The sequence below is a fragment of the Cydia splendana genome, unplaced genomic scaffold (assembly GCF_910591565.1).
Source record: "Cydia splendana unplaced genomic scaffold, ilCydSple1.2 scaffold_70_ctg1, whole genome shotgun sequence".
In the NCBI taxonomy this organism is placed as follows: Eukaryota; Metazoa; Arthropoda; class Insecta; order Lepidoptera; family Tortricidae; genus Cydia; species Cydia splendana.
The window spans coordinates 680,158-705,565 of NW_026946900.1; positions in this window are offsets into that span (position 1 = coordinate 680,158).

Sequence of the window (25,408 nt, forward strand, 5' to 3'; positions counted from 1 at the left end):
GTTGGCGCCCTTTCTGACAGTTGATTGTCTATATATAAAACCCCGCCATTGCGCCAACCAGGGGCAGTTTATTACTAGTGGTCGAAGAGTGATAATCTATGTGATAATCGAGTTAAAGTGAAATTGTATTAAATTAAAGGCGTTGTAAAAAGGGTTTACCCTTGAATTGCCGACAGACATTTCATCGAATGTTATTTCGAAGACAACGTTTCAAGTATTTTCATTTCATCGACAAGTTATTGCGTCAATGAATCGATACTAGTAAATTTAAATCGGGGACTTTTAATTGGTACTTTAGTTATTTTATATATAGTTTATATCGTGGTATTTCTTTACGGGTTTTCTTATTTCATTTTGGATTGTATTTAATAAAATTTATTACGCGTAAAATTATTTCAATTTGTAATATTTCGTTATTGAAACTAAACGCAATAACGTCAGTCGGCTCACTCTGCGCGATTATAGGTATGTGCTCTAATTTTGAAGATATAATTTTATAAGGCTGCCATTTTCATTTTGGGCAAATTATAAATAGGTTGGTAACAATAATTTTACTTACTAAGCCGTTCATTTCTGTGTAGGGTCGCAGTTCTAACCTAACCTAAACCTACTTTCATAGCCGTTCGTTTCTGTGTGGGATCGCAGTTCTAACCTAACTTAAACCTACTTTGAAAGCCGTTTGTTTCTGTGTGGGGTCGCAGTTCTAACCTAACCTAAACTTACTTTGAAAGCCGTTCGTTTCTGTGTCGCAATTCTAACCTAACCTAAACCTACTTTAAAAGCCGTTCGTTTCTGTGTGGGATCGCAGCTCTAACCTAAACCTACTTTGAAAGCCGTTCGTTTCTGTGTGGGGTCGCAGTTCTAACCTAACCTAAACCGACTTTGATAGCCGTTCGTTTCTGTGTGGGGTCGCAGTTCTAACCTAACCTAAATCTCAAATTCTTACAACAGAAAAATTTATAAATGTGTAGTACGACATATAAAAATGTATTAAAGTAATACGTCGAACTGAATTGCAATGTTTAGTAGTTGTGCCAATTAAAATAATTTGAAACGAATTAGTGATCAAGTAATATTCGTTAAATAGTATTTCTACGCAGTAAGAAAAATTGAAATAAATAGTATATGAAACAAAATAACGCCAAACAATATTACTAGTACTAACTTTTCGATGAATCGTTGTCGATGAAATAATATTCGATGAAAAGTTTGTCGGCAAAACAAGGGTACACCTGTAAAAAGGTTTGCCAAATATAAGAGTAAGTGTTAATTCCATTTATTTTATTCAATTACTATACCATGACCTTTCTTCCCCAACTTAATTAATATGAGGGAGCTTAACGTCTAAAAGCGTAGTTACAATAAAATTTATAGTATTTTATAATTAAGGCTCCTCTCCCATGATAAAGACGGTAATAGTAGCACTATCAATCGAACTGAACAGTATTTCCAGTAAAGTGTAAGTACGTTTACTATTTATTTGACAAAATCTCGATTGAGAGAGCTATAGTGTTCAACATACATTAGAATATGTTAGCAGTCCACAAACACGCTAATTTCAAATTATTAAGTAGATTTGCAATTCAGACTTTCCTCAAAGCAAAAATGTATGCTTGTTTACCACCGACATGGTATCTAAAAAGAAAGAAAAACTTATTGGGCCTTTTTGCAGTCGGCAAACTACATACATTTGATAACCAAAAGCGACAAAACCAACCGCAAATAAGTGTGCCAGAAACCCAAATACTACAAGGGCAGGGTGCAGGGGGTGTTCCCTGTCGAGGTTTTCCTGAGGACCAATGATGATGATGATGTATAGGTTTCAAAGGTCCAACAATGCGCATGTAACAACTCTGAACTTGCAAGCGTCCAAAGGCTACGGTGGCTGCTTACCATCAGGCGAGCCGGATGCTTGTTTGCCACCAACGTAGTATCAAAAACATATTCTGGGCCTTTTTGCGGTTGGTAAACTACAAACTCCATACATTTGATAAGCACACGCGACAAAACCAATCGCAATTAAAAGCGCCCGTGTAAACAATAAAATTCGCAGGCGTCCATAGGCTACGGTGACTGTTTACTATCAGGCGGGACCATCTGCTTGATTGCCTCATATTTTAAAACAAACTTATTGGGTCGTTTTGCAGTCGGCGACGCGCTTGTATCAACCCTGGAGGAGTTGCAGGCGTCCAGAGGCTACGGTGACTGATTACCATTAGGCAGGCCACATTATTGCGCAATTACCCATTCCGAATTAAAAAAGGAGTGTATAGGTTATTAAATAGGCCTCGATGCATTCCTCATGCGCGGGTGTCCTGACCTTGACGACACACCTGGACGGCGAGTCTCCCCCTTCCCCTTCCACACCCCGCATCACGCGGCATCGACCTTGAATGCAAGGGGCATGCGTAAGGGGCAAGTCATAGAAAATTGGTGTCGATTCACGCGATATTCGCATAATACCCAGTCTGACTAAGATGGCTCACATATAGTCGAGAAATTGGGACCAGTTCTACCGTGACAGGGTGGCTTAGAGGTTTAGACATGAGATTAGCCCGGTTAGCTAAAGACGCGTCGGTTCGAATCAGACCTTCGCCATTGGAGGCCACCCTGTCACTTTTTGTTTCTTTTACAAACTAGGTTACAAAGTAGCACGGCTGTTGTCTTCGGCGTGAGCGTGAGTCTCTCGTCTAGCCGCATGACGTCATCGGGGCGCTGCGGGTGCGCTCCGCGGTTTGCTATTTTCGCGGCTTTGAGCAACCGATGCAAGTGTACTCGGTGCCGCGCCGATCGAACGCAGGGGCATGGAGCAAAACGTCGTAAGCGCCACGAATATTTCACGGCGATGACACGTTTAGGTCGCCGCGGCGTCACGATGGCGGACCTTGCCGCATTCCACAATGCGCAGGTGTCCTGACCTTGTCGGCACACCTGGCCGATGAGCCTCCCCCTTCCCCTTCCACACCCCGCGGGGACAAATACCAAAATTGCGCTGTAACTCTCATATCTACACTAAATATCGTAAGCGCCATGAAGTTTACGGCGCTTACACGTTTAGGTCACGAGATTAAAACGGGGCGCGTCCACTGATCGGCATTCCGTATGATGTCATCGGCAGCGGCACGCATCGCAAAAGTTGCCTCTCGGAGCATCGGCGTCGGCATTGCCGATGAGCGATCCGTACGGTGCGGATCAGTGGACGCTGTTGTATAAGTTTCTATACAAGGCATAATAAAATCCGTTACGTGCGATGCGTCCGATGCGTGCGATGCGGGCTTGTGGACGCTTACCGTAACACCCCGCATCACGCGGTATCGACCTTGAATACTCACGTGTCGTCGAGGCGCCATCATGGCGGACCTTGCCGCATTCCACAATGTCCCTCTCCCCTCACCCCGCGGGTAGGGGTGGAGATAACAGTAGTATGTTTGTGCCGCTCCGAGCTCAAAACTTTTCCGCTAGGGGGCGACACTGTGTATGCGCAACGTTAGTTCCAAAAATCCCCGCTAGATGGCGCCACTTGTTAGTACCAAAAACGGCACTGGCGCTGTTTGTTAGTTCACACTACTCCCCGCTAGATGGCGCCACTTTGTATGTTAGTTATTGATTCACTTAAATGTTCTCTAAGAAATGTATAGATGTCGCTAGTGCAGTCGCCTCGTCAGTGGACACCGCTAGTTAGTTCCTGAAGCATCCGCTCCCCGCTAGATGGCGTCACTTTGTATGTTAGTTGTTGAATCGCTTAAAGGTATAGATGTCGCTAGTGGCCCCTCCGTCAATGGACACCGCTAGTTAGTTCCAAAACCATCCGCTCCCCGGTAGATGGCGACACTTTGTATGTGAGTTGTTGATTCGTTGAAAGGTATAGATGTCGCTAGTGGCGCTTTCGTCGGTGGACACCGCTAGTTAGTTCCTAAAACATCCGCTCCCCGCTAGATGGCGACACTGTGTATGTGAGTTGTTGATTCGCTTAAAGGTATAGATGTCGCTAGTGCAGTCGCCTCGTCAGTGGACACCGCTAGTTAGTTCCCAATGATCCCCGCTAGATGGCGTCACTTTGTATGCGAGTTATTGATTCGCTTAAAGGTATAGATGTCGCTAGTGGCGCCTCGTCAGTGTACGTCGCTATTTTAAGTTCCGAAACCATCCGCTATGAAATGTATAGATGAGCTGCCATCTGAGTTGTTCTAAAAAAGTCCGCAGAGTTAGAGGGGGTTCATGGTAAGCTAGTTATTTATTCGCTTAAAGGTTCTCCATCAAATGAATAGGTGTCGCTAGTGGCGCCTCGTCAGTGGACACCGCTAGTTAGTTCCAAAAACAAAACTGCAGTATCAGAGGAGAAGCGCAAAAACGTAACGTTGCACGTTCATGTTTTAATTATAAGCTTTAATCATTTTATTTTTACATCTTAAACTAATATAATTTTAATGAATTAACTTATTTATAATCGATTTTAAATTATTACTGCATGAATTATTATTTTACATTTTAATCTTAATCAATTAATATTTTTATTATTTTATCAATTAACTATTTATTTATACAATTTTATTAATCAATTTTATATTTACAAGAATTGTCTTATCCTACTTTACTATAGTAAAGTAAGACTAAATAAATATTATGATGAATAGTTATAATCAAATTATATTAGGTATTGCATGTATTCCCGGGCGTTCACATTTTATTCGTACTGACTGTACTCGCGGCCGGTCCATTGATTGACGTCATGGAAAGATCTAGAAGCCGGTTGCGCGGGCGCATGCCCCTCCGCCGCTGTCCGCGGGCCGCTCCGCTCAGTCCGCGCCAGCCACCGTTGCATACGCACGTACCGCCGCGCACACGGAGCCTCCGTGTCGTCTCGCGCGCCGTACGATTTTTAATCTCTTTTATTTTAATTCGGGTGTGCGCGGACACCTTATTTTAATTATAAATTCATTCAGCGACGTTTTCGCATAAAAACGATTCCCGCACCCACGTATTGGTAAGTGCAAAGTGTTGATCGTTTCATTAGAATAAGTAGCTTAACTTTAGTGATAGACTAGCTCCTTTGTTATTAGCTCCGTAATTAGCGTAATTCATTTTTAAATCATACATTTCACTTGTTGCTAACTGCCATGTAGAATGATACTGCAATTTCCTTTGTTCTCGTAGTGGCGGGTACGAGTAAGTATGTGTGCGTACCCTCCTACTTATTTAAATTCACTTCTTTGTTCTTCTTTCCTTCTTTGCTCTGTGCTTTTCCTTCGCTTTTGTAACTCCGCTCTGCTTGTGAACACAAACACGCTTTCTGCTTGGTGCACCGGCTTTCCCATGGTCCCATCATCATCATCATCACAGGGTGTTCACAAAAGCAGAGCGAGCAGGAACACCTTACTAAGACGTTCTGGAAATCCACAGGGTGCGTCGTTCTATTTTAAAAATCGCCGTCGGCCGACCTAGCATCAGCGCACCTTCACCACCATCTCGACGGCAGGGTTGGAGCCATAGCCGTTCGCCCGCCGTCGCCCCTGCTCCTCTTCAGTGCTGACGAGTGTCACCCACCTGCTGCGGACCCTCGACCAGCCAGGGCAGTACCGGATCTCGGGCGTAAATCTAGACGGGCCTTGACCACCCACGACCCTATTTAAAACTTAGTTTTTTTTAAATAAATAATTTATTTTTGCTAACGAGTTGGTAGTTCTTATTTACTTCCCCTACCAACAAGGGACGTACTCTCCCCATTAACGTTACAAGTGACGGGGTGGTCTCCAGTGGCGAAGGTCGGATTCGAACCGGCGCATCTTTAGCTAACCGGGGCTATCGTCATCACACTGTATGAACCCCTAGGCCACCCCGTCACGGTAGAACCAGCCTCAATTTCTCGACTATATGTGAGCCATCTTAGTGAGACTAGGCGATATGCGAATTTGCTGTACTTGCCTCGTTAGTGGACACGTATGCATCGCAAGGTTACACAGGTGGACAGGAGTCAAGGCCCCCCCCCGCCCCACCCTCCAACGCCTGCCGCCAGTTGGGAATGCTCCGCCATCTTAGCGCCAGCTGACACCTGCGCATGACGTAATCATGGAATGCACCAAGGTCCGCCGGCGAGGCGGGTGGGTGACACGTGTACATTCAAGATTGATGCCGCGTAATGCGGGACGGCTTCCGGCCGTCGCGACATTGCAACGTCGTAAGCGACGTGAAATTCATGGCGCTTACGTCGTTACGGAAGCGGTACGTGAATCTCACGACCTAAACGTGTAAGCGCCGTGGAAATTCATGACGTTTACGACGTTTTGGTCGCGTGGTCCATGTCCCAATGGGTGAGGAGAGGCATAATAAAATAATTTATTTACTCACTAAATATTTTTATTTCGTCAATAGACTTTAACTACAGTACATATGTAAAATTAAGAAAGATTATTATATCTAGCATAAAAATAAGGCTAATGTTTGATGTGGTTTGGATGGGATTGGGAATCGCTTATCATCATAATTCTTTAGAGCGATTTTGTTGACAGTTTGCGAATATAACTGGTGACCTTTACTACGGATAACATTCATGTTCCTATACTGAGGTGGAGCGTTCATTATACAATTGTAATAATCCTCACGGGAAACAGCTATGACATACTTCTTTATGCCCTTGATTTTTTTAATAACATTATCCTCTTCCTTTTCTTTACCCTCGATTTTCCCCATAAAAACATCCTCTGCTGCTGCTTTCTCTATATAATAACACTTTGATCTTATTCCTATAAATCTTGATATTATTCTTCCACTAACCTCATCCTTCATTTTTCCCAATACATTCTTATTAACTTGTGGGGAAAAGCGGCAGATATTCAGACAATATTTGTGCTGCAAAAACGAGCTGTACGTTCCATCTATGGACTGGGCGCTCGAGTACCCCTAAGAGAGAAATTCAAAGAAGTTAACATTCTTACCGTTGCATCTCAATACATACTAGAGAATATTATGTATGTTCGGAAAAACATCCACGAATTCAAGGTTAACAGTGATATCCATAACTATAACACTAGAAACAAACATAAGCTTGCTGTGCCCGCCCATCGCCTCCGTAAGGTTAGTACGTCTTTCGTCGGGAACTGTACACGTTTTTATAACAAAGTCCCCACTGATGTAGTGAATTTACCACTTCACAAATTTAAGTCGCACATTAAGCGCTCCTTGTTAAGTAAGGCGTACTACACTGTAAATGATTTTATAAACGAAAGAGATGCCTTTAAGACTATAATGAATTTTTTGACATGCCACTTAGCTTATAATATAATGATAAATTGTGAAATTGTGAATTTTAATGTAACACAATAATAAATCGTGAAGGCCGAGAAGGACAAGTCCAGCAAGTACCTAGACTTAGCCCACGAGATAACCGCTATGTGGGATGTTGACTCGACGATCATTGTTCCTATAGTCGTGTCAGCGAACGGTCTCATAGCGAAGAGTCTCGACCAACACCTAGAGAGACTCTCGCTGGGTGGTTGGATCAAGGGTCAGATGCAGAAGGCGGTAATTTTGGACACGGCGCGTATAGTACGTCGATTCCTCACTCTGCGGCCCTGACCACCGGCAGCTTGGACCCTGCCCCGCTGCCGGCGGCACCCTAGGTTAGGTTTTTTATAATGTGTTTATATATTTTTGTTATGTTTTGTAAGTGTTTTTATATTTTACTTTTATACTCACATTGTAAAACCCTAACCTAAGACCCTAATTGAATAAAGAGATAATAATCTTAAATATATAGTAAAATGAATGTAATATAATGATATAAATGTATACGTAATTAATTTCCAAATTGTAAATTTGTCTGATGTCTAAAAAATCCTAACTTACCATGTTTGTGTATGTAGGTGAAAAATATATACTAAATGTACTATTTAACTAAACAGACTTGTAACCATTGTTACCAATAAACTTTCATTTTCATTTTCATTTTCATTAAGCAGGTAGCTTGATTTCATTAGTATAATAAGAGCTAAATAAATATTGTTTTTTTTTTACACTGTGAATTAAATATGCTAGTGTCCAGTAGAATTGACACATGAGATAATGATGTTCTCGCTTGATTAAATTGTTTAATTTAATTTTAGTTTTGGACAGTTGGAGACCTTATACATCTCTAAGTATTTATTTATTTATTTTATTTTTATCTTTGATTGTACATACCTATATTTTTAATGTTTCTGACACTTAGAGACCTTTACATCTCTAAGTCAACTTAGGCTAGTAATTATGTGAAGCTATACTGTCTTTTTATGTAACATACGAGCACAAAATGCCGTGTCTTACAGCTAAATGTTATTACTATTTTAATATTAATATAGGCCGGTAGCTTGAACATGTCATGCTCGCTTAAAAGTCTTTGCTTACGGTGGCGTCGTTGATCGGGTCGCCACTTTCTCGAATGAAGGTTGAGGGAGGCGATGGCTGAGATACGCGTCATACTCGTGAACGGGTGCTGTTTGTGGAGACTGGTCTGTTTAAGCTAACACAAGCTATTATACTTAGTAACTTTATTTTTATTAATTAATTACAGTGAGACGCCTCATTCTGCTCTCGTATGTTTCTTTTCTCTTAATGAATGTATTAATTATACAGGATATTGACTCTTGGAGACCCTATACATCTCTAAGGATAACTTGATAAACTATATAATCTTATAGTTCTGACACCTAGAGACATTTACACCTCTAAATATTAAAGATTTTTTTTGTGTTTTGTATCTGTATTTTTTATGTAATTCGACATTAAGAGACCATATACATCTCTTAGTAATTGTAATACGTTAGATTGAATTGTTAGTTTTATTTTATACAATTGTTGATGTTATTATTTTTGCTTGTATGTAAATTCAATGATGACGTGTAAAAGTGCCCTTGTGGCCTATTTGCTGAATAAATGTTGATGTTTGATGTTTGATGTCAAGGTAAAGTGTAAATATGATCTATTTGGAAATCTGATGTATCGAATTTATCCTCTACATCCGGTTTGATATCCTTATAGTAATCATTCGTATTAATGTCATAGAAGAATGAATCTGTATCTGTGTATAACAGTCGTATATTTTCATTATATTTAGGCAGCATATAATTATAATGGAAATCATACATATGGGTTTTACTTAGTTCTAAGACTGTAAACCCTACATATATAGGCTTATCATATTTTATACATTTTCTAGTCATTAGTATTATCGAAATATCATCATTGATTATGCATGAGCTATGAAAGTTAAGACGACCGATTAGAGCGCGCGCACCTAACCGTCTTCCCTGACTCTCCCAAGCACTTACAAATCTAACATCCTGCCGTTTTTCCACGTTTTCCATAGTTTTACCAAAGACTGCATTGTTCATTAATTTATAAAAGTCTTTCTCAAACTTGTTTCTATACTCTATTCTTTTATCTGTATTGCGATCAATGTATGATTTAAGCCATGGGCGTTGAGTAAACTCAAGGATGCGGTGAACTTTTTTTACTTTCAACCCATGTCATAAAGCCTGTAGCAGATTTGTATAATGAATTATATAATTGCTTTTATCTTCTAGCGTAGCTAATAATTTATTTGTTTTACTCATACCTATCGATGGAACCTTATTCTCAAAGCAAAACGGGAGGTCATTGTACTCATTGTGTAAATCATGTAAGCTCGTAGGATTCTCTAAATCTACTTCAAAAAAGTAACCCTTATAATTGTCAGGGCATAATTTACTCAAATCGAAACTGATGAGGTCCCCTTGAGATAGCCAGCGAAAACCTCCTGTAAGTAAATACTGAGACATAGCCCATCCATATAAATTAAATATACTATATAATTAGAGGGTTTATCTGAATCATAATTTTTCATATATTTATTATTTCTTCTTCTTCCTCGCGTTATCCCGGCATTTTGCCACGGCTCATGGGAGCCTGGGGTTCGCTTGACAACTAATCCCATGATTTGACGTAGGTACTAGTTTTTACGAAAGCGACTGCCATCTGACCTTCCAACCCAGAGGGGAAACTAGGCCTTATTGGGATTAGTCCGGGTTCCTCACGATGTTTTCCTTCACCGAAAAACAACTGGTAAATATCAAATGATATTTCGTACATAAGTTCCGAAAAACTCATTGGTACGAGCCGGGGTTTGAACCCGCGACCTCCGGATTGAGAGTCGCACGCTCTTACCGCTAGGCCACCAGCGCTTCATATATTCATTATTGGGTGCATTACATTTGTTATAATTACTTTTCATATATTATAGTTTGTTATATCGTTATTTTGAATAACATAATAAATGGCATACTACCGTAATATCTAGTTAACGGTATACATAATGTTATAATTGGTATTATATAATGGTCATAAGGTATATTTACACTTGGTATAATATACATTGCCATAATTATTATATACTCTAAAGCATATTATTTATTATAACAAGTGACATCACATAATTATTTGTGTGGCATAATAGTTGCATGACATAAATGGGTTAGGTTAGGTTGGAACTGCGACTCCGCACAAACAAATAATTACCTAGCAAAAAGAGGGTTAGGTTAGGTTAGAACTTTGACCCTCCTTAGAATAAAATGCCTAGCAAAAAAAGTGGTTTAGGTTAGGTTTGAACTGCGGGCCCCTCAGAATCGAAAACCGTGAAAAAATTGGTTAGGTTAGGTTAGAACTGCAACGTCCCCCCGCGGGTTGCTCACCTTGTCGTGGTGGAGGGGCTTAGTAACCGTGGCTTGGTCACCCACGGTGAAGCGAAGAGGCAACCAGGGCCGGCCTGTTTGAGGGTCGGGCTGGCCCGAGGAGGACGCTCCAAGTGGGCTTGTTAAGCCCGCTTGTGACGCGTTGGAGGTGGACCGTCGAGGAAGAGGAGTGTCGGTATTGCGGTGAGCCGTTCTCCCTATCCTCGGCGGCCGAGGTGGGATCGCAGGGGAAGACGCGTGATGGTATTACGATCGCCACTCGCCCTATCCCCTGCGAACTTGGCGGTGCCGTTCCGCTGTAGCGGCGTTGGTGGGGCTGCAGAGGAAGAGGAGTGTCGGTGTTACGATGTGCCGTTCTCCCTGTCCTCTGCAGCCGAATTGTGGTTTTGCGACAGAACCATAGACCTGATCTGTCGCCGGGCGCCGGAGAACTTTCTGGCGCCCGTAGCTTCCTTGTGGCGGGCTCGGGGGGGTCCGCTACAGTGCAGAACGGAGGCGGAGGAGGAAGGCGCGTCGAACCATCTGGCGCGCCTAGCGTGAAGGGCCTTCGGGCATTTGCGAAGGAGCCGCTCGTGGGCGGCTGCCGCCGGTGGGGTCGCGGATGAGTACGCAAGCGTTCCTGTAACCCCACCAATAGGGCGGCGAGGCGGTATATGGGGGGTTTTTAGTGGGTATACCGTGGGCCTCATTAGCCTAGACGGGAGTCCCACATAACCACTCGGGTCACCCCCCGCACCCGGGTGGTATGCGGAATGCATTTTCCCCCCTAAAAAAAAAAAAAAAAAAAAAAAAAAAAAAAAAAAAAAAAAAAAAAAAAAAAAAAAAAAAAAAAAGGTTAGAACTGCAACCTCCCTAGAATAAAATAGCTAGTAAAAGAAGTAGGCCTGCGTACTAGTTATAAAAAGTATGTAAAACTTTACGTTATTATCTTATTATTAAATAAAATATGTCAATAAATGTTATACAATATATGTATTTATACTTGATAAAATTGTATGAAGTATTACGTTATACAAAAATATAATATTACAATAGGCATTATAGCAATGAATGTTTAGATGAAATCACAATATAACAAAGGAAACGTATAATAAAAATTACATTATAACATAAAATAATATATAAAATGGCGTTATAACAAATGTATGATATTTTTTTTATAATTATATTAAGCATTACACACCCATTTATTATTTGCTTCTGCATATTTCCCATAACACTGACTCAACACCCCTCGTATTCCGGATGAAATGAATTTTATCATAGATATGTCAGTAAGTAGTTCCAACTCGATTTGAGTATGCTTTAGCATAGAGTCCCAGCTGAGTCCGGGAGCGGTATAATAATGAGCCGAGTCAAGCTTATACGTCTTAAGACAGACGTCACGGAAGTTCTCAAAAACTTCTTCCAATAACATGACATCGGTCTTAAGGTAGTGGTAGCTATACTTCCCCAATGTTCCAATTTTGAAGGCATCCCAAACATTTTGGTAATCCTTATCGGAAATAGGGGAGCTGGCGAGGCTGTTGTAGAAGGCAGCCTGAGAAGATAGTGAAGTTTCCTCAAGCTGCCCCCACCCCTGTATATACTCATAGAGGAACACTCCCTTGCGCGTTAGCAAATCTATTTTATCATGAGGGAAATATGGGGTAATAATGTTAAACTGATTTTTTGGAAGGTTTTGCACTAATGTATCTGTTAGTGCTCTGGCAACCCAGTCAGCTTCGAACCAACCAATTATGTGTGGAGATGCAGCCCAAGATGCCAACATGTACGGCGAGATCAGCGGCCAATCAGAAAGTGCGATGCTAGCGCCAATGTTTCGCCTATAAGACTCATCCCCAGGCAGCGGACCACTCTCATCTCTCTTGCAATCTAACCATTGAACCGAACGCGCGTGGCCTAGACAATAATTAAAACGAACCTTGTACATTTTCACCATTAAAAAGAATGGTAGTTATTTAATCATTTGTTTTATTTAAATAGCCCAAAAGGCGCAGACATAAATTGGCGACCGTGACAGTAGCCACGTCAAATTAAGCCGAATTTGGGCAATCTGCGGAAATAATTCGTGTAGTTTTGAAAATTGGTACAGGCATACCTTGTGGTGTCCAGATAAACATACTAAAAGTCTTCGAGGGTAGGGGGTGTGCTGAGGGTGTAGGGGGGGGGGGGGGGGGGGGGGGTTGAAGGTACCTTTTTTTCATATTTTTGGTCATATCTCGAATATCTGTGCAAATAGCATTATAATTACTTCGGACAAAAGTTTTATCATTAAATTTTGTACAAATTTGGTTCTTTTTATTCTTACTCTGCTATCAATACTTTAGGAGGTACAGGCTGTTAAAGTTAAATAAGAGATAAAAAATAGACGGTTTAAGAAAACGTCCTTTTTTCGTAACTGTTCATCATAAATAAAAATTTTAGTTTAGAATAAGCAAGCTAAGTGACCTGCTGATAAAATATAAAAAAACCGGCCAAGAGCATGTCGGGCTATGCTCAGTGTAGGGTTCCGTAGTTACTCGTTCGTCAAAATAGACTATTTGCAAAAACTCAAAAACTGCTAGACCGATTAAGTTCGCTATATTTTTCCTTGAAAGTCTTTACTAAGCTTTACTTTCACGATTTTCTTCATATTTTTTGGAGCCATGGTTCAAATGTTAGGGGAACTAAAGTGGAAAACACAACTTTTTTTCTTTCAGATCGATTATTTCCGAAAATATTAAGTTTATCAAAACATGGTCCTTAAAGACCCCTGTTTATTTTAAAAGACCTATCCAACGATATCCCACACTATAGGGTTGACGCGAAAAAAAATTCATCCCCACTTTAATGTAGGGGAGCCACCCTAAAAAAATTTTTTTTCTAGTTTATATTTTACGACTTTGTCAGCGTAACTGATTTATATATTCGTGTCAAATTTAATCATAAAAAGTAGAAAAAATATTTTTTTATGGTGGCTGTCCTACATTAAAGTGGGGATGACTCACCCGTGAGGTGACAATGATCACGTACCCTATCATCTCCCAACACTCCCCCGTAAATATGACAGTTTCTTACAGATTGGAATTCTACCTGCTGCTCTTGTGTAAGAGAACGCATAGGTACTATAGTATTAATCTTGTTTACAAAGGGCACTAACTCTGTCTCTAATGATTTAATAAACTCTTTCGCACAGTCCTCACCGCGATATGAAACATATTTAGATTTTGATTCATCGTATGAGCATTTAATAAAATAACCAAAGCTATACGGCTCATGAGACTGATAGTTTACAGTATATGACGAAGATTGTGATGGCGCGCAAGTGGGTATAATAGGTTTTAATAAAGCCTCGAAATCAGCATACACGACAACTGGTGCTCGTAATTGATACCGAAAGTTTTTAAATTTTAAAATATTGTCTCCATCATTCGGTAAAATTGTCTTTACATGGGAACAGTCACGTTTTATATGTTGTTTGAATTTTGCTTCATTAGAAAAAGGTAAAAGGCATCCATCATAAAAAAACATTTTATGACGGTGTTTTGAAAGCTGTGCGCTTATCAACCTACTTATATTTTTAATCCAACAAAAGTGTTGCTTCTCACCATCTTCGATTATAAGCAAGTTTATATGACGGTCCCGTCGCTTTTTCGTATGATACACCGGCCCCGCTATTGACTCATCAATAATTTCAAACACGTTAACACTTATATTATTCAAAAGTTCAAAACGTTTAATCCCACACAATGACATGGGGAAAGACACTCCTTCAAGATTTAGTATGTCCTTATAGTGGCGATATGACGAGGGACGATCCCCATTTTTATCTGCTGGATATAGAGCACTAACAACGGCCCACGCAAAGCATGCGTCATCATCATTTTAAAGAAATACTACAAAAAAAAGAAATACTACAAAGATCTTAAATCTGTTGTAAATAAAGCTTTATATTTTGAAAAAGTTGCATATTTCAAACAAAATATAAATAATAAAATAAAAGAACCTAAAACTTTATGGAAAAACTTAAAATCAGCAGTCTTGCCTAAAAAGGATAAAGAATTACCTACTTTTTTCAATAACCCCGATATCTTAAATATACATTTTCTAGAGCTGCCGGGAACTACAGGTGTCACTATATCACAGCTAACTTATTTTGAGTTCCATAAGCACAATGACTCTGTTTTCCACTTAGACACTATTAATTCTAGCCAGATTATCAAAATAACGAAATGTCTAAAATCTAACGCCGAGGGTTTTGATGCGATAAATTTGAATATGCTTATCTTAACTTTCCCATACACAATTGACATCATTACAAGCCTAATTAATATCTCTATTGTTACATCCACCTTTCCAGATATCTGGAAGTTAGCATTAATTAGTAAACCCCTTGCCTAAAGTATCAAACCCAACCATGCCTAAAGACCTTAGGCCCATAAGCATACTACCCTGCCTATCTAAAATATTGGAAAAAGTTGTCTGCTCACAGTTAACCACCTACCTAGAAAAAAACAATATTTTGCCAGATGTCCAATCACGTTTCCGCAAAGGACGTAGTACAATGACTGCTCTATTGGATGTCACTGATAACATTTTGGATGCTCAAGACAAGGGAATGTGCATACTTTTAGTACTCCTCGACTTTTCGAGGGCATTCGATTGTTTGAATATTAACCTGCTATTATCGAAGTTTTGACCATAAAACTGTAATGTGGTTTGCAAGGTATCTGTCTAACCGATCGCAAATTGTAAAAGTGCATCTCAGTGATGGTTCTTCACTTTTTTCTGAGAAAGCCGAGCTAAGTAGAGGAGTTCCGCAAGGATCCGTGATTGGCCCGCTCCTGTTTATATTATATTCTGCAGATATTACATCTCACATCACGCATTGCAAATACCACATCTACGCAGATGACATACAAGTATATATATCATGTAAGCCCGCCGATATCAACAGTACCATAGGGAAACTAAATGAAGATCTCACCGGAATTGCTGGATGGGCTACACAAAACTGCCTACTACTTAACCCTAGCAAAACAAAATACCTTGTGTTTGGCAGCAAGCAGCAACTGGCCGGTGCCAGCATTTCAGTGGATGTTCTGCTAATGAACAAACCACTACAATGATGTCTTAATTGTCCGCTTTAGAATGTGCCTGAGTGTCGTGTGCCTGCTAGCTGCGAGCACTCTTCCAAGTACGCACGTTTCAGAAGCTAGCGTAATGGACATTTTCAAAGTTGCTGTCGACAAATTATACGAATACTTTTCGCAAGAACAGAGTTGGTATGAACGATTCATGATTCGACTGATGCAACAAGAACTGGACTTTGGAAATTTCTAATCTAATCTATTCCTAATGATTCTAAATGTGATTTAAATGCGGAAAAGGAAAACGATCTTATTGACCAATCCGTTGAAAATTGAGCCTCCGTGGATCTAAAGAAAAATGTTGAATCTAGGGGGTTCCGTCTATTTGGCATAACTTCCGAGACCCGAAACGCATCTGGCATAACCTATTTGGCAGAAATATTTTAAGACGAATGTTAAATTTGCAGAAAGCTACAGTTTGTATAATATGCAATAGCCCGAATGTTTCCAAGTCCGAATCTTAAATAGACTACTACTATCATGGCCGAATTTTGATACGAATAATTTTATTTTGCATTTGTTTAAATGTCCGAAATGTGATTTTCATAATCTGTTTAGCATAATAGGATTTAGGCGAATATTTACATCGAAGAAAATTAACGTATTTAGATTCTTTCTATTTGGTATAACTTGTATGACCTAAAACCCATCTGTCATAAGCTACATTTGGCAGATTGTTTTTCGACGAATGTTAAAATTAAAGAAAGCGTCAGATTGTATAAAATCCAAGTCTAATTTATATTTAACAATGCATAAAACACCTAAATATGTAGCTGACTGACTCATTAACGCAGAGCCGTAACTAAAAGCTCTGCCTACGTTTATAATTCGTAAAAAAAAAAACATTATTATTGTATTGTATTGTAACTTTGGGTGGGAACATATTATTGGCATTTTGGATGTATACATATTTTTAGCTCACAAAACAAACGAAAACAAACTGTTGCCAGAAAAGTGGGTTAGGTTAGGTTAAAACTGCGTCCCCCAAGAAAACGAACTGTTGTCTGAAAAGTGGGTTAGGTTAGGTTAGAACTGCGACCCCCAAGAAAACGAACTGTTGCCAGAAAAGTGGGTTAGGTTAGGTTAGAACTGCGACCCCACGAAAACAAACTGTTGCCTGAAAAGTGGGTTAGGTTAGGTTAGAACTGGAACCCCACGAAAACGAACTGTTGCCTGAAAAGTGGGTTAGGTTAGGTTAGAACTGCGACCCCACGAAAACAAACTGTTGCCAGAAAAGTGAGTTAGGTTAGGTTAGAACTGCGACTCCACGAAAACAAACTGTTGCCAGAAAAGTGGGTTAGGTTAGGTTAGAACTGCGATCCCACGAAAACAAACTGTTGCCTGAAAAGTGGGTTAGGTTAGGTTAGAACTGCGACCCCACGAAAACAAACTGTTGCCAGAAAAGTGGGTTAGGTTAGGTTAAAACTGCGTCCCCCAAGAAAACGAACTGTTGTCTGAAAAGTGGGTTAGGTTAGGTTAGAACTGCGACCCCCAAGAAAACGAACTGTTGCCAGAAAAGTGGGTTAGGTTAGGTCAGAACAACTGCGACCCCACGAAAACAAACTGTTGCCTGAAAAGTGGGTTAGGTTAGGTTAGAACTGGAACCCCACGAAAACGAACTGTTGCCTGAAAAGTGGGTTAGGTTAGGTTAGAACTGCGACCCCACGAAAACAAACTGTTGCCAGAAAAGTGGGTTAGGTTAGGTTAGAACTGCGACCCCACGAAAACAAACTGTTGCCAGAAATTAAATTATGAGAAAATAATAGTTGCGAATTGGGAAAAATTTGGCGAATTAATTTCCGCCAAAAAATATTCGGCCTACAACATATATGATTCTTGCAAGTATGCAAAACATTTCTATGCCATAAGATTTTATGCTTGTAGTACTTTATGCTTAATGGCGAATTATGCAAAAACAAATTATTACAAATAAAATTATGCGAAATGAAACAGATACCAGGTCTCGATTCGGACATTAAATTTATGCCAAAAGATACTTCGATCAATAAAAATTATGTGTAGAGTATGTATGCGCAACAATCCAGTACCAAGTGAGTTTATGCTAACAGTATGTTATGCCTAAAGGTATTATGCACAATAGAATTATTACAAAAAAAATTATGCCAAAGATAGGGGAACCGAATCTAGGGGTTTCAATAAACAAGTGATTATGGGAAAAATTTGATAAAATGTTAGGAGGCAACTGAAAGAGTTTTGGGCAAACATAACAAACAGGTAGACAGGATTGTGATAATGGCGCCGCCTTCCCCCTAAAAGATAAAATGTGCCGGCATGTGATAAATGTGCCTACAAAGGCCAATTCAAAATGCAAAGCTGCACTAGGACTAAATGAGTACCGATAAAAGTCGACGGGCCGACTAAATAAAAGTCTAAAAATAAATAAATTATCAGTTTATAAATTACCTAAAACCAATCAACTAATTTTAGTGCCAAAAGAACACATAATTCTATAAATTGACAATCAGGTTGAAGGTCAATTAAAGGTAAATAAATAGACGCTGAGTCTGTCACAATGCCACACATCGTGTAGGTATCTAAAGTAAATGCTGGTAAAAAAAAAAAGGACCAATCAGTGGCGATGCGTGAAACCTTGCGCTCCCACTGCGCTACTTTATATTTGACTTGTTCCTAATAGTGAAAACATACACATACGAACATAGTAATCAAGACAATTACCCAGATAGCCATGAGTTTAAGTGTAATAAAAAGGCACGTCAGTGGGAAATTTATACTGTGTACGTATAAAAACGTAAGGACCAGACGTGATCTTGATTGCACCAAATTACAGTTTGCCTAGTTGAGGTTGAGACTAACAAAATCAAAAAACCTTGTAAATTGAGGTTGCATATCGAGCTTCTCTATGTTTTCAAGAGTACATATATATTATCAGAGTTATTTACTTAAGTCGTTGTTTAATTATCGTATAGGCACTAAGTATCAAGTGTGAACTAAAACCCAAAATGGCCTAGGGGTTTATTAAAGCAACGGAAAAATAATAAAGTAAAGTAAAACCGTGTTCATGGTAATGAAATTCCAATGGTTCCTTGTAAAATATACATAATTAGAGTTAAACAATATATGCCACTATCAAGATAGGAAAATGAACATACACAGGTGCCAGTTTTGCTCTATAATATATCTGTAAATGATTGAAACTAATGGAATCAAAATGTCTATAAAAATAATTCATGGTCAAATTAAGACTGTATATTGTAGTCAAGGGCTACTGTAGACTATAGTCAAGGCTAAAATCAACTTCCAATTAGTAAGCAGGTATTAAAGTTGTTTTCATAACATAAATAATATCATTCATTGTGTAAGTAACAGTAAGTTGCTAGATTAACAATACAATTGTTATACCATATTTGAATGTAATTGAGGTCAATACTGTATTCAGCAAGTGTTATAATTAAAAAACGGTAATAAAATAATATATCCAATGCAATTTATAATAATAACGGTCAAATATGTAGGTACCTACATCATTATACCTTAATAATAGAAATCTATTTGTAGGTATAGATCATGGTTTGCGTAAATAACATACCAGTACACAAGTAAAACTAAACAAGTTGTGGTATCTTGTATGACTTTTTACCTTACTGAACATTGGACCATTTACGTATATTATAAATTGCATTCTATCTATATAATTATACTGTAATTACCTATCAAACAAGCCAAGTAAACCTGAGGCAATCAGTTGTTGCCAATAAATAATGTACATGTACGAGATGTTATTGGAAAGCGACCTGCATGTTACAATTTTATTGGAAATTCACGAAATAGGTATTAATTGTGGTAAACATGTATATAGCTTGAACGCTAATGAAAATACCTAGAAAAGTGTAAGCATCCAAAGAAAATATGTATCAATTAATGTTAAACTCGTAAGATATTTAAACCTCGAGTTATTATCAATTTGAATAAAAGAAAGCAGACTCAAAATTCAAAACTGAAAAAAGGAGAAGGAGACAGACTGATATTGTAAACGTAAAACCAGACGGACGGGCATTTACGAAGCTTGCTTAGAAACAGAAATCCCTTAAGTGACTAAAATATTATTGAAATATAATACGGTAGCGTACACAATGTATGATAATTTCAATAAGTTTCAAGTTTATTCAATAAAAAGTGAGTATAATTTGCATAGGTAAAATAAACACGTACATGTAAATTATAACGATTTGAATTTGCAATACCTTTTATTAACATTCTTTGTAAACGACTTCGAACTGACAAGTTATTATTTTGACATATTTATATTATTTTGTTCGTACTTCGTTCACTACCTAGCTAATTTTAGTTCTCTTATATCTAATACCTAGTGATAATTCTTATAATTATACCAAAATAACAAAATATGGACATAGTTTTCGCCATTAAATACACCCGCGGATATTCCTTGGTACCTTTTGCATGAAAAAATGAATCGTAAATGTAGCCGGCGGCAACCGGCGGCGCGAATGGTGCTTTGTTTATTATCATATTGATGATATTACTGTTAAATTATCTGAGGTGGTAAGTTAGTCACTTCTATATAATAATACTAGTGAAAATATTGAATTTGTTTTCCTTAGTTTGTTAAAAATGTGGTAGTTTTATAGTTAATAGGTACTTACTTAACATTCACTACATAATATAAAACAAAGTCCCCCGCCGCGTCTTTCTGTTTGTGTGTTTGTTTGTATGTTCGCGATAAACTCAAACTCATGCGGTTTTCACCAATCAAAAGAGTGATTCTTGAGTTGAGGAAGGTTTAGGTGTATAATTTGCTAACCCGTGCGAAACCGGGGCGGGTCGCTAGTGATTATTATACTTAAAATTATATCAAGTAGCAAGGAGGAGGTCTAAACAATCTAACAATAAAAAATAGCTAAATTAGAACAAGTTTATGAAACTTGCAAAAAGCAGCAAATTAAGTTGCTATGTGGGATGTAGGTACTTTATGTTCTTAGTTTGATTCTAAAATTACCTTTCTCCTAAAAGTTATATTCTTAACCTCCAGAATTGCACTCCAATTAAATATTACTATTTATTTATTTATAAAGGAAGTGATGAATACATAAATATGTATATACATTAAATATTTTTGTCGCCGTTGGAGTTAATGGAATAGTCGATGCTGAAAATATGCTAGTACCTCACCTCATTTGAAGTATGACATTGTAACACCTCATTTTAGAAAATGAGGTACTCATACAAACTCATTTTAAAATGATGTCCTACCCATCACTAATGCTATAGGCTGTTCCGCGTCATTAGCTTTTTGACAGAGTACCGCCCCAATACCAGTATTTGAAGCATCATATTGGATGAAAAATGGCTTATCATAATTCGGACATGTCATTACCGAAGTTGAAGTAAGCAGTGTCTTAAGCTTTACCCAGGCCGATTCTGCCTCAGATGTCCATCTCAACTTTTTTGCTTTTCCCTTAGTGAGGTCATGAAGCGGTCCTGCTACGTCAGCGAAATCTTTTACAAAGCGTCTGTACCAACTGGCAAGCCCTATGAAACGTTTCAACTCTGTAAATGTCTTTGGCCTGGGGAAGTTTAAGATCGCCTCCACTTTCTCTGGATCCGTCCTGAGCCCATCTTTATCTACAATGTACCCCAAGTACCGTAAGCTAGGCCGAGCAAACCGACATTTTTCCACGTTAATCGTAAAATTGGCTGCCTTCAAAGTAGACATCACCTTCCTTAATAACTCCATGTGCTCATCAAATGTAACCGAAGAAATCACAATATCATCCAGATATGCCCATACTTTGCTCTCTTCCGCATGGAATAAAATATCCATCAATCTCTGCTGCGTCTGTGAGGCATTCACCAGGCAAAATGGCATTAAGGCACAGCAAAAGCCGTTTTTTCCTTACTGCCCTCTTCTAGCTGTATCTGCCAAAATGCCGACTTGAGATCGATAGTACTTAAAAATTTCGCGTTACGCAAACTATCAAGAACACTTGTCACTCTAGGCAACGGATATATGTCACGTTTCGTGACTCGATTTAGTTGCCTGCTATCGAGACACAACCTATTATCCCCGTTGGGTTTTTTTACAATTACTACTGGCGAGCACCATGAGCTATACGACGGTTCCACCACATCTTTGGCTAACATCTCATCCAATTCTTTTTCAATCATCTTTTTTACCACTGGTGAAACATTGTCCTGTCTCTGATATATTGGCTTACTGTCCGCTGTGTCAATGGTATGTCTCAATATCTCAATCCTTCCTAACCCACAACCAGTCGTCTGTTTCATTTCATCTATCAACCCTTCCAGTACTGCTTGCTGCTCCGACGTAAGGTCTTCCTTCGCCACAATTATTGGATTCTTTATCTCCATCTCTCCGAGTTCCACGCGACTACGAGTAATCTCACTTTTAAACCGAATTTCCACCCCGAACTCCTTAAAAAAATCTTTACCCAACACTAACTGTTGTTTGAGAGCTGGCATCACCATAATCGGCATTACACTAAATTGACCATCGAAGCTAATCGGCACCTCAAACATTTCGGTAATATCATGCGATGCACCACACGCTGTAGAAACCCCCTTTGGTTCCGTACTGTTAGCCCTTAGCCCAAGTCTGTTCATCACTCTAGCAAACTGTAAATTACCAACCGTACGATTTGCACCACAATCTAATAATCCAGTGTAAGCGTGACCCATAATGCTCAACTGTACGTAAGTTCTATTGTCGTTATGTTTCTCTATTAATAATGGGCATAAATCACACTCAGAATTATCATCCCGCACAAAGAACTTCCTCACCGTCCCCAACCATGCCTGCCACTCACTACTATTACGCTCCAGGGAGAAATTCAGTTGGCAGCATTCGTTGAACTTCCCCCTTGCTCTTTTCCCTTGCACACACAATCTTTTGACGTTACCCCAAACCTTCCACACTTGTAGCAAAAGAGCCTCTGTCTAGGTACCGAACACTCTCTAAAAGTATGTCCACTCTCTCGACAATTCCAACATCGCTTGGCTGCCACATTTGATGCACGACCCTGTACCGATTTAACTTCTGCAACTTCTATGACCTTACTAGGAGCTACGGATTTCCCTGACTGGCCTTTATACGCCAGGTCTGGTTCTATTAGAACCTTTTCACCTTTCGGCTGTTGAAAATAGTCACAATTGACCTTTGTCCTCTCAACAATCCTCAAGACATTTATCATCTCCTGTATGGACTCAAAATTATCTCTGCACACCGCCTGTTGATAATAGGGCTGTAAATTTTTAAGAACAATTAGCACCTTCTCATTTTCAGTTACCCTAACCGGTAAACGGTTGAACATGTTCTGCATCACCGAGATATAAATCAAAACAGGTTCACCACTCCCTTGAGTACGTGCCCTGATTTCTGCTAAGAGCTCTTCTTGATAGTAGGGTTTTTGAAACGCTCGTTTTAAAAGAATGACCAACTCATCCCAACTGTCGGTATACTCAATCCACAGCACCACGCCACAAGTCACCGTCTGTCGCATTTCTTGCCTCTTTTAACTCTGACACCCGCTCTATAAACGCATTCACGCTCATGTTATTTCCTCCCGAATACTTCAGACCCCACTGATAAATCGGAACCAACTTACGTCTAGGAACATCTTCATCAAATGTCGATGATCGAACTAACCGTGACCTACTGTCCCTATCATCAGCCCAACGTACAGCTGAGAACGATACACCGCGACCTGGTTCGTCCCCTGCTACATGACTCACCTCTTCAACACCCCCTTTTGGACTATTTTTTAATTCAACCGAAGTATCAACCTGACTCTCTAACTTCTATATTATTTTAGTCCCTAATTCCCCTAGACTATTCTGTAATATTTCCTTATCTACCGCCGTTAAATTCTCATCTTCAACGGCCTGGTCCCGAGCTTCCAACTTTCCCAACAAAACTTCGCATCTCTGCAATAGTGCCTCCTTGCGCACGCGAGTCTCGTCTACATCGTGCTTTATGTGCAGAACAGGCTAGCATTAAGCTAACCTGTTCTGCACATGATATAGTCTGGAAACTAACCGCCTAAACAAGGACCTATCAGGCTTACCAGAAAGCTCTTCAACATAATTCGAGAGAACACCCAATTTTGCTGAACATATTTCAAGTTCATAAGTTGAATTTGCCTGAGGAGAGTGAGGAGCTTTAAGTTCACAAGCCCCTCCTGTGACTGTTCTGACAACATCAATTCTATCAACAGTTTTTTTTAATACTGGTACAGTTGATTTTAATACCACGCCCCTACACGCTAATTCTTATTCCAACTCATCCTTTAACAAAAATTGGGGATCCATTTTTATATACAAACAGTCAACCAATACACAAAATAAAATAAAATCAGTGAGCAAATAAAAAGCAAATAACAAAATTAAAAAAAAAACACTAACTGTAAAATTAGGTTTACCTTTATTTTGCCGTCAATTTTTCTGCAGATTTTCGTTTCACAGAAAATTTTTCAAGTAATTTGAAATCGCAAAATAATCTTTACATAGAATATTTACTTCAAATAATTTTAGTTCGGATTAGTTATGTTTCACCAAAAATTTAAAACATTAGTTTTGTTTCAAAAACAATTTGTTCATGTAATTTCATTTCACAGAATCATCGATCTGTAGAAAAGTCACTTCTTATAAATACGGTTCACCAAAATTTAATATACAGAATAGTCATTTAGTCGAATTTTATTTATTTAGTCGTTAATTTAACGCAGTCTGCTTCTCTGGAAGGAATTCGTTTTTAGGGGTTGCCGTTCTAACCTAACCCACTTTTCTGGCAACAGTTCGTTTTCTTGGGGGTCGCAGTTCTAACCTAACCTAACCCACTTTTCTGGCAACATTTCGTTTTCTTAGGGGTCGCAGTTCTAACCTAACCTAACCCACTTTTATGGATAAAGTTCGTTTTTATGGGGGTCGCAGTTCTAACCTAACCTAACCCACTTTTCTGGCAACAGTTCGTTTTCTTAGGGGTCGCAGTTCTAACCTAACCTAACCCACTTTTCTGGCAACCGTTCGTTTTCTTGGGGGTCGCAGTTCTAACCTAACCTAACCCACTTTTCCAGCAAGGGTTCGTTTTCTTAGAAGTTGTAGCTCTTAAACTCCTTTTTTAGCAATTTCAATGAATACTACGAGTATGTGAAAGGTAATTTTGTAAAATAATAATTGTTGAAATTAATATTCTGTGAACTGTAGTGTCGTACAAATAATATTCAATGAATAATAATTCTACAGTCAGTCTTTTATTTTATTTAAAAATCTTTGAATAAATATTTTGAATTTTAATCAAGTTACAAAATATGTTTCTTTGAAATGAATAATCGAAGAAACAGAATTAATTGTAACAAAATTGTGCGATTCGATTATTCTATGAATAATTTTCTGTAGAACAAAATTCTGCAAAAAATTTGGCGATAAAATAAGGGTACACCTGTAAAATTGCACTAAACCAATTATTTCAATTAAGTAGGTAGGATATTTTTTACGAAACTTCCCCAACACAAGTTATAGCAAAATACCACAAGAAAAAAAACACCGTTAAATAAATCACAC